The sequence below is a fragment of the Dryas octopetala genome, chromosome 2 (genome assembly GCF_963921425.1).
Source record: "Dryas octopetala chromosome 2, drDryOcto1.1, whole genome shotgun sequence".
Classification (NCBI taxonomy): domain Eukaryota; kingdom Viridiplantae; phylum Streptophyta; class Magnoliopsida; order Rosales; family Rosaceae; genus Dryas; species Dryas octopetala.
The window spans coordinates 14,205,917-14,217,420 of record NC_141367.1 but is presented as its reverse complement, the minus strand read 5'-3'; the positions used below and the strand labels follow the sequence as shown (position 1 = coordinate 14,217,420).

Sequence of the window (11,504 nt, the reverse complement as noted above, 5' to 3'; positions counted from 1 at the left end):
TTAAAACTTTTGTTATGACATTTTTTAAACGCCATTGAATAATATGAGTTTAAAAAAAAAAAATAATAATCAACTAGTTTCAATATTGAAAGTAGTTTTTTCCCTGCAAAAAAAACTTATCCTTAAAAACAATATTTTCATCAAATTTATCATCCCATTGCATTCTAGAGAAATTCAAAAGCCAGAAATTTCTTAGCATTTTTTCATTACTTCTAGCAACCACCTTTACAAATATCCTTACATACCTTACATAACAATTAATAATTAGAGATCCAGACAAGCTACAAGAGTACTAGATATAGCAAACTACAATAGTAAATATTAATTAAATACAAAAGAGTTGGTGGAATCCTATATGCTTTAAAAGTAATTGAGTTAAGCTTTTGATACCATCTCTTTTCTCCAAAATGTCTGATGAGACTAGGAATTGAGTTTCTGCATGATAGAAAAAACAGAACATAAAAAACACATTAAAAAATCATGAAGTCAATCTAGTTCAACTTGACTACAATACCTAATTCAATCAAAATTCCATTGCTCAGAATAAAGAGAATCTCTTGCTGACTAATGCCAATAGGTAACTGAACACTAAAATTATTTCCAAGCTTCACTGCATTACTTTTATTTCTTCTTATCTGACCTTCTAAAAGAGGAAAATTATCTATTATTTTATCCAATAACTTGATAATAGTATAAGGAAGGCACAAGCACAACTGATGTTTATTGAACACCATGACTGACCTGTTGGGTGTTAGGTGAGGTTCACCAAGTTATACTATCACATGCACCAGAGCCATCTCTTTGTTCTAAAGGCATACCATATCACCATTCCTCCATTTATTGCAAACACATATAAATTAATAAGCATCCTGTGAACATCAACAAACACACATATATGTCAATTACTGGTGAATGGTTAGGGTTATTATATATTTTTTAGATGCTAACATCAGCAAAAAGTAAGATTTTTATATGTCAATTACCATGAACAAGGTAGCTTAATTTTTAAATATGGACTACGAATGAAGCTCCATCAACCTGCATGTTATGTAATTCTAGTGACCAAAACAAAAACATTCATCTATATATCAGGAAAAATCCTGACACAATCCCATTGCTCCTTTGTTCTATACTTTCTTTATATTTTCTATTTTTTCTTCCAATAATTATAATAATGATATAAATTCCTCCTTGTTCATCTACAATTGTGAGTAAAGAAATATATTATAATCTAATTCTTGAGCATAACGACTTTGTACATATGAAAGTAGAGATTACCCAATGTTTTGGGTCTTTGGTAGAGGTGAGCAACTAAAAGGTACAGATTCCATCTCTTTACGCTTCTAAAACAATCTTCATGAAACTTATTTGTAAAAGAAACTATGAAGTGATCAGCATCAGGTTAAGAAAATTCTCATACCTTCCTTAAGAATGCAGTCAACTCTGCAATCACTTTCTCCAAAACACAAGATAGATCCATTCGTAGTGGGGAAGCAGCAATGACAGCAGATGCCTGGAAGCAAAATGCTTAAGGTCTTAGAAACTAAACACATAAACATAAAAATACACAATCCCACATGATGCATGCAAAAGCAATAACCACTAATTAAGGAGAAGTAACATATTGCTTCCAAATCAATTTGAGCACATATGTGATATGAAATTTTGCAAACTTGTTCTAATCCCCACCTACTCATTCAACTCAAGTCAGACTCCGAAGGTGTTACATGATATGTGAGATTACCTCTAAAATAACTTTTTGCCCAGCTCCCTGAAAGTCAAAAAGATAAAAATTAATAAAGAAATATAAACACTTGAAATTGTTGGATGGATACAAAACAACAAAACTGAACCTACATATATATATATCCAACTTAATTCTTCACTCACAGGGAAATATTGGCCCATTCCTTGTCCAGGTATTGTCAATCTTTAAAAAACTGACAAAGAGAAAATAGTAGTTAGAGTTAGCAAGGGCCCAAATCAAAAAAATAAAAGAAAAGGTGTTCTAGAATATGAGAAAGTGAGCCATTTGTAAAAGATAAAACCAATTGAAAGTTGGCTTATCTTTGAAGGACTAAGCAGCCAAAACCCAGATATGGCATTAGACAATAGCATAGAGAAATGATCAACAGACACCAAAACCAGGGTAAGTGATAGTAGTAGTGGCAGCAACATAAGTAGTAGCTATGGCGAAGTTTACAAAGAGAACGAGTAAATAAACACAGACCTTGTCTTGATGTCGCTTGTAAAAAACATCCCAATACTTCTTGGCATCTCTTTCATACTTGTCTGCCAAAGATGGATGCATATGAGAATGAATATAAATAACTGAACAAATGCATGAATGAGAGGGATAAACAAACAGACAAACCTCTCCAAAAGGGGGAGAGTGTATCAGAGGTGGAGTAAATCTGTATTCTTGGGGTTGGCTGCTCTTGTTCTGAAGCTTCTGGCACACTGGACACCATAGACTCCTTCCAAGCTTCTTCGAGAACCAAGATAATATATATAGTAAGCCTACATTTTATGTTGAATATACAAATAAACATATCAAAATGAAACTGAATTTGAAAAAAAATTAATCCTGCTATAAAATTGTCAATGTCAAATTAATGGGTTCATGATTTATTTTCAAAATGTCGGTCAAATTTCAATCTGATTTTGGAAACAAAGAGATTTTCAAGGAAGCAGAAGAAATGCATACTTCTTGAAATTCAACGTGCAGCAGACTAGCTAGCACAAAGAGATGTGACTACAAAGAGCCATTTAGGCTTTTAGTTCCGACTGCTTCACCAAAACGACCCCCTTCAGTTCTTTGACTACTAATGCTCAAGGTCTAGTGAAACTCAAGTACATATGCTTTGTGCATGACAAACAAATAAGAACAGGTAACTCGAAAATGGATCATGGAACAAAATTGAGCACCGAGAGACTAGATTGCATAGTCCTGAAACTAGTAATCTTTAGTTCTACAACATTAAATTTAGCAACCAGAAAATTTCTTCTAATTCTTCCTTTACACATATATGAGCACCAAAAATAATAAATTGAAGACATCATGGTCTAAAAAGTTGCATACAGTGTTCCCTCATCCCTCTCCCACAGTGGCAACAATAAAAGTAGAACCAGGACAAATATAAAATGATTTCAAGAACTTGACCCTCCAGTTGAAGAGAAGAGAAATTCCCAGTAACCCAATTTCACACAATCTTAGAACAAAAATCCAATAAATGACTGAAATGTATAGTGAACAAAAAGGCAAATCGAAATTCATACCTTGGTAATGAAAACGAAGTCTGACTCAGTCTTGCAAATGCAGCATCGACGGTCTTGGCAGATGAAGCAGAGGCGAGCGACACAGGTGGAGCAGGCTTCGCAATGGATGCGACGGTGAGACAGAGATAGTGATAGCGATCGGCGAGAGAGAAAAATAAAAATGACCTGTGTTGCGTTCCCATGCTTCTTTATCTAAGGAGCCAGTAAAATTGATAAAAAAAAAAAAACCATACGTAAATAACCTTTAGAAGCCCTAAAATTGTAAAGACAGAAAAATAAAAAATTTGCCCAACCTTAGAAGACGATTAGAGAGATTTAAACTGAGATTTAAACTAAGTTTCTTAGAAATTAGATTTGAGATTTACAAAAGAAAAACCCCCAACCCTAGAAAATAATGTCAGATTTCATGGAGGAAAGGCAAAGACTTCCCTTACTTGTGATCCGTGTGCTATATACATTAATATACAAAAGGAGAAAGGAGAAATGGAGGGAAGAGAAAAACCTCTGCGGGCAATGGTGGTGATTCAAGCGATCGTCGAGTGCCTCTGTGAGTGAGCAAGAGATCGAGAGAGTGAAAGAGGAGAAATGGCTTATCTTTTTGGTAATAAGGAAAAATGACGGAAAAGGGCAAAAAATTTTGGGAGCCAAAATTATAATCCCGCCCGTTGGAGGCAAACTTTTAGTTAAAAAATTTTCATCTTACAAAACATTCACGGCGTTTTAAGCTATGTCCTAGAATTCAATTTCTATGACACCTAAAATATGTCATCCTTATTACTACCATGACATTTTCCGATCGTCATTAATTTTATGACATTTCTTAGACGTCATGCTTTCATTAAAATATCCACGGCATAGCAAAAACGTCATCCTTTTTTTTTTTTTTTATGGCGTAGGTATGAATGTCATTGTATCAAGATTCAATCACATTTTTCCTTAAATGTCATTATTAATTTGGTATATATTATATTTTATGACGCAGTTTTGAAAAATGTCATAAATTATTACTTTTCATGACATTTATTTATAAAACGCCATGAATTAGATGTCATTAAAAGTCAATTTTCTTGTAGTGTAAATCATTATTCCTTTAATGTATATGGGAAAACTCTTAAAAAAAGATACTATATATATTCCAAAATTCCTTATAGGTACAAGAATAAACAAAGTACCAAATAACCAAAAATAGGATCATATATACCTCAATGGAAGCATAATTCATAACAAAAGAGTTCACACCAATCAATATGCGAGAATAACGTACTTCAATTGTGCTTATTAATCCCAAAAATTCCTTATGCATGCATTATATAAACTTTAAGTCATGACACACAGATCAATAAAACACTTCAAAAACTTTTGTATAATATATTTAAGGCTTTTTATCACAAATAGTCCTACTTTCACCAAAACATCAATTTGGTTTCTAAAGTGCATTTTCACTCACTATCATACCTCAGCTTTGCCACAGAACATCAATTTGGTCCCTAGACACACTTTAAAAATTCACAAAAATAGCTCGGGATACGAAAAATTTTTCCAAAAATTCCTACTGACTCATCTTGACTACTACTATTTTTATATAGGGTCAAATTATCAAATTGACGTTTAATATTTTTCAAAAAATTTGAAATTCTCAAACTAATTCCCCAAATTTTCTGGAAAATACTAAACGTCAATTTAATAATTTGATCCCATATAAAAGTAGTAGTAGTCAAGACAAGTCCGTAAGAATTTTTCATGGAATTCTTTCATATCCCGAGCTATTTTTGAAGAATTTTCAAAGTGTGTCTAGAGACGAAATTGATGTTTGGTGGCAAAGATGAGGGATGACATTATATGAAAATGCACTTCAGAGACTAAATTGATGTTTTGCTGAAACTTGAGGGATTATTTGTGATAAAAAGCCTAAATTAAACAAGGTTCTATTCGAGTAATTCACATAAGCCAAATCAAGAATCGCACAACTCATGTATATGATGAGGCATGTCAATTATAAGTCATAAAGCTAGTACTTCTTCTAGATGAAGGTTTCATCCATTGAAAATAATCATCTATAATAATATATCTAACATGAAGCAAAACAATTGATTATATTTCATAATCATATGAATAATTGATTAACCTTCAGCTGATCCTTGAATTTCTTAAAACTGAATGAAAATCAATATGCCCATGTTCTTTAAACTTTAAACCTTAATAAGTTGAGCAAAATGCACCATTGGCCCACATACTTTGATGATTTTCCCATGTTGGTCCACGAATTAATTTTCGTCCCAACTTAATCCACGAATTAATTAAAATGACCCAAGTTAGTTTGTTTCGTTAAATATATGCCAACGTCCATCAAAAACTTATCACGTGAGGTACACATGGGTTTTTTTTAGGGCAAATCATGGATTTCACGCCTGGCTGGTTCAAAAAGGTATGACAACCTTTTGGAAATCAGTTTATTCGACAAAAAGTGGAAGTGTCAAGGTTTTGTCACAAAAATTGCGATCGATCTCGAAGATCCTTTGGATCTTGAGAAATTTGTGTGATCAAATAAGTGGGTTGATTCAGATTTTCGCTATTTCACAAGGCGATTGGATGGAGATGGAGATAATCCGATATATAGTAAGTTCCACTATTTGATTTTTCATATTCGTTTTGTGTATTTGGTTTTTCATATTTGATTTGTTTGTTTGTTAATTTGGTTAGCTTTTTAGGCATTTTTATATTGAAATTGTTTGTTTGTTTGTTGAGAATCTTATGGGTGTTGTCTTTTAAGGGTATTGTTTTGTTTTTTACTGTGGTGTGATCCTTCGTGTTTACTTTTGTCTTGGCCGGTTGTTATCGATGCGAATCTTGACCATTTAATTGGTTTCTGAACATATGGGTAAGCTATACCCCAAAGTAATGGACATGGGCTGATATGTTGTTGATATAGTGTAGACATTGATATGCTGTTGAATTTTGATTTTTGGTTTTCAAATGTACTGTGTTAAAGGGAATGAGAGTGACATAATGAGAGTTATTGATAATGTACTTGGTTACTTTGTGCAGGTGATCCTGATGGGCTTACTCTACAAATTTACCATGAAGGTGACATTAGTGAAGGGGTTTATCACTACAAGAAAAAAAGGTTTGGGCGACGAACCTGGTTCCTCTCCCAAAGTTAAATTTCGTCGCCCAAACGTTTGGGCGACGAACTCAGTTCGTCGACAGTCTAGCTGCCCAAATCCTGACGCCCAAGATTTTGGGCGACGAACCAGTAAATTTCATCGCCCAAAGATACCTAGAGCGACGAACCAACTTCGTCTCCTAAATCACATTTTTTCCTCGCCCAAAGCATACTTTGAGCGACGAATAATTTCGTCGCCCAAAGCACGTTTTGGGCGAGGAACAACAAGCTTCGTCGCCCAAAGCATGTTTGGGCGACGAAATTATCCGTCGCCTAAATATGATTGGGGAGAGGAATAATTAATTTCCTCGTCCGAACATGGTTTGGACGACGAATCTGATTATTCCTCGCCCAAAATATGTTTAAGGGACGGAATTATTCGTCGCCCAAACATGATTTGGGCGACGAATAATTAGATTCGTCGCCCAAATCACGTTTAAGAGACGAAATTTTTCGTCGCCTAAATATATTTTTTTATAAAATTTTTTTTTTATTTAGATTATATATTTAAATTTTATATTTAAAAAAAAAAACTTTATTCAAAAACTATATAAAACAAAATTAATAAATTTATATATCCAAATATCTATACAAAATAATAATAACCCTAATGATCAATCTATTCTAAACTAGTAGCATCATCATCATTCATATCTGACGAAGGTTGATGAGAAGATGGTGGCGGGACAAACCCATGTATCGCCTAGGTCAATGCAGCATACAAGGCCTCCTTGTCCGCTCTCTCAGCTCGTAAATCCTCCTGCAACTTCTTCACTTGAGCAGATAACCCTGCGACGACTGCAGATGGCTGAGAAGAAGATGAAGACGAAGACGAGGATCGAACATCACGAATCCGCCCATATCCCATACCGCGTATTTCCTTACCGGGCCTAACACCCAATGAGTCTATCATAATGCGAAGTCCGACATCGGGATCGGGTACTGGAATCGACTCCAATGGAGTACCCAGAGGGTGCTGCTCGGCCAAGCTCTCCAAATATATTCTCGAATTGGCCACCATCTCGTCCTTCAAAATGTTATATATACAAGTAACCAATTAGAAAAATAAATATAAAAAATTGTGAAAAAAATTAAAATATAAAAAACTAACATGTTTTGCCTTGGCCGCATCACAACCGGGATGAACATAGATATCCCCGAAAGTGTCTATTTCCGGGAATTGCGACCCACGCTGAAAAAGAAAATAATTTTGTGAAATACCCAAACAATATTAAAAAATATATATGTATTAAATTAAATAATGACGTACCCGACGTCGCGACTCCACTCGATATGAGATGGGCGTCGGACCACTATGATGGTTAAACGGCTTCCCTTTCCGGTTTCTAGCGTTGGCGACCGACTTCTTCTGTTAAATATTAAGCAAATTATAAATGTGTTAGTGTATGTATACAATAATAGAATAACAAAACAATAATCGATTTTTTAAAGTCTTAAAATGATAAAACGTACCAAAAACGACGGGCTCATGAAATGATCACACAAAAAACGCCACTGGTCAAACCGCTCTACCAACTCCATAGGGGGGTTCGCCAATGCCTCAACTGCCGACGAAAATCCCTTGAAATGCACGTGTAGTTCGTGCTTCCACTGCCTGTAGGACTTGATGAGTAAATCTGTCATGTACGTGACGGTGAGGGGATCATCCATCTGAATGTCAAAGTTAACCTGAAAAAAATATTAAATTGTTATGAATGATCAAATTTATCGTTTTGAATTAATTATTGAACTATATACTCACTGAGATGGAGCGGATCACTTTGTGTTGAATCTCTGCCGGCAATTTTTTCCAAGTGGTTGCAACCATGGCGCACTCGGCACGGATAATAGCCCCCACATCGTGCGAGAACAAACTGTCAACATTAGGATCTAACGGTCGTCGGCCGTTTTGCACACACATGACTGGAATCCGCGCCCCAGTACTGCGCACGATCCGAGAGGACTTCAACCCACTACATGGTCCCCTCGTCGCAGTGGATGACGTCGCAGTAGATGAAGCAGAAGCAGAAGCGGAAGCGGAAGCGGAAGCGGAAGCGGAAGCGGAAGCGGTGACCTGACTAGAGCGGTGAGATCGACGGGCCCTCCGTGGCATAGAGGGGCTCCCAGTACTCGAGGATGGCTGAACTACATCATTGGGAGCTGACTCCATCGCCTTCCACCTTATAACTAAATTATATTTCTCAAACTAATTAATCTACATTTTGTAATTAAACTAAATTTTATATTTAAAAACTAACAAACTAACTAATGTACGTACAAACTACCTAATAAATTTTATAATTAAAAAACATATAAAACTAACTAATTTTATATGTATTGAACACTAATAAACAAATTTAAGAACAAAGTAAATACCACCAAACACCGACCAAAAAACATTAAAAAAGCGATTGAATCTTAAGTCTGACCTGAAAAATTTCCCTCGGTATTACTATTTCCCTGGCCACCTGCACTTGATCCCTCTGAAAAAAAGTTGAAGCTAATGAACAGAAAACACAAAAAACACATAAAACACAGAAAACAGAAAAATCCCCAAATAAAAAAAAAATTAAAAACCCACAATCGGGGGTGGGTTTGCTGCAGGGTTCCGGTGAGGTTGCTGGTCGGGTAGGGGTTGCTAGTGGGGATGGGGGTTTCGGGGAGAGAGAAAGAGGAGGGGGTGGGTATGGGGGTTTCGGGCAGCGGCGAAGCGGAGGGGGTAGGGATGGGGGTTTCGGGCAGCGGCGAAGCGACGGCGGGCTTGGGGCTGGGCGGGGACAGGGGAAGGAGAGAGAAAGAAGAAGCCGGGGTGGGGATGGGGGGTTTCGGGCAGCGGCGAAGCCACGGCGGGGCTGGGGCTGGGCGGGGATCGGCGGGGATAGGGGTTTCTGTGGGCTGGGCTGGGCGAGGCTGGGCGGGGATCGGCGGGGAGAGGGGATTCGGGCAGAGAGATGAGAGATGAGAGAAAACAGATGGAAGGAAAAGAAAAGAAGAGGAAGAAGAAAGGACTTTAAAAATTTCAAGACCCTTAGGCGACGAATTATTTTCATCGCCCATAACGTTCTTGGGCGACGAACAAGGAATCTCCTCGCCTAAAATCAACTTGGGCGACGAAATAAGACTCTCCTCGCCTAAGATAAACTTGGGCGACGAACTTGGCTTCGTCGCCCGAGCATTAAAAATATATGGCAGGCTTAATACCGCCAAAATTTTCAACTTTTGGGCGACGAATAATGAATTCCGTCGCCCAAGACACTTTCGGGCAACGACTTTTCCCCTTCGTCGCCTAAAGCTGTCATAATAATTAATTTTAATAACTAAATATCTTCTTAATTTTATATAATCAATTTATTAATTTTAACGATCTGAACCGTTTATTTATTAGTCCTTCACTAAAAGATCATCCTTACAAAAAATTGGTCAAATCGGAATTCATCTAGCCATTCGATTATCATTATTAAAATCATGATTGTTCATAAGTTCGATCTCCGATACTTAACTTCTAAAACTTTGATTGAGCTAATTTTTTGCATAAATGATCTTTGAGTGGGAAACTAATAAATGAACGGTTCGGATCGTTGAAAACACGATCAATATATGAGATTATATATATAAATGAACAGTTTATATATTTGAAGCATAAAATTTCATTAACTCTTTCATTGAAATCTTGTTATTTCAATAATTGTGAAGACCACAACGTGATTACAACGAGCAGAGCCGCTCATCATCTATGTTCATACGCAAAGATCATCCCTGCAAAAAATCGGCTCAATCAGAGTTCATCTAACCGTTCGATTATGATTATAAAAACCATGATCTTTCATACACACTAAATGCTAAACCTAACTTTTACTTCTCCGATTGAGATAATTTTTTGTATGGATGATCTTTGAGTGAGGGACTAGCCAATGATCGGTTCGGATCGTTAAAAACATAATAGAAAGTTGAGCTTCTACATATAAATACACTTGAAGAGTATAATTCTATTAACTTTTTATTAGAAATTTTGGCGATTCAACAGTTTGTGAAGACTACAATGTGATTTCAACGTTCGGAACCGTTCATTTTATTCGTTTATACTAGAAGATCATCCCTGCAAAAAATCGGCTAAAACGGAATTCATTTCCTCCTTCGATTAGTATTAGAAAATTCACGATCGTTCATAAGTTCAACCACCGATACCAAACTTCTACATCTCCAATTGACCTAATTTTCTGCAAGAATAATCTTTGAGTGAGAAACTAATAAATGAACGGTTCGGATCATTGAAAACACGATCGACATATGAGGTTGTACATATAAATGAACGATTTTTACACTTGAAGAATAAAATTCTATTAACTTTTTCGTTAAAATCTTGTAGCTTCAATAATTGTGAAGACCACAACGTGATTATCACGATTAGAGCCATGCATCATATACTTTCATACTCAAAGATCAACCCTGCAAAAAATCGGCTCAATCGGAGTTCATCTACCCGCTCGATTATTATTATAAGAATCAAGATCGTCTATACACCCTAAATGCCAAACCTAACTTTTACATCTCCAATTGAGATAATTTTTTGCATGGATGATCTTTGAATGGAGCACTAAGAAATGATCGGTTCGGATCGTTAAAAACACAATACAAAAGTAATCTTCTACATACAAATACACTTGAAGAGTATAATTCTATAGTTTTTTCGTTGAAACTTTGTCGATTCAACAATTGTGAAGACTACAATGTAATTCCAACGATTGGAGCCGTTCATTTTATTCTTTTATACTCAAACATCATTCCTGCAAAAAATCGCCCAAATCGGAATTCATTTACTTCATCGATTAGTATAAGCAAATTTTTGATCGTTTCTACATTCGAGCACCATTACATAATTTTTACATCTCCAATAATCCTAATTTTTTGCAACGCTGATCTTTCAATGAGGAATTAAAAATTGAACGGTTCGGATCATTGGAAACATGATCGCATTGTATGAATAACATACATATAATTGTACCCAAAAAAAAAAAAGGGAATGACCCTTTGGGAGAGGAATATCCACATTCCTCGCCCAAAG

At 35.9% G+C, this 11,504-nt stretch overlaps 1 long non-coding RNA gene across 4 annotated transcripts; it reads right to left on the bottom strand.

Moving 5' to 3' along the window:
* Positions 1–239: 239 nt before the first annotated feature.
* LOC147293299 (uncharacterized) lies at positions 240–3,314 on the bottom strand. Of its 4 annotated transcripts, XR_015120772.1 has the most exons (10): positions 3,280–3,314; positions 2,708–2,787; positions 2,375–2,520; positions 2,231–2,292; positions 1,891–1,940; positions 1,745–1,771; positions 1,421–1,513; positions 1,279–1,343; positions 742–869; positions 240–435 (listed from the first exon to the last, which is right to left on the bottom strand). It is a non-coding gene; the product is annotated as an uncharacterized LOC147293299 (long non-coding RNA). The 4 variants fall into 4 exon arrangements; XR_015120773.1 differs by lacking the exon at positions 3,280–3,314 and having other exon boundaries at positions 2,375–2,488; positions 2,708–2,841; XR_015120775.1 differs by lacking the exons at positions 1,279–1,343; positions 3,280–3,314 and having other exon boundaries at positions 1,690–1,771; positions 2,708–2,835.
* Positions 3,315–11,504: the final 8,190 nt, after the last annotated feature.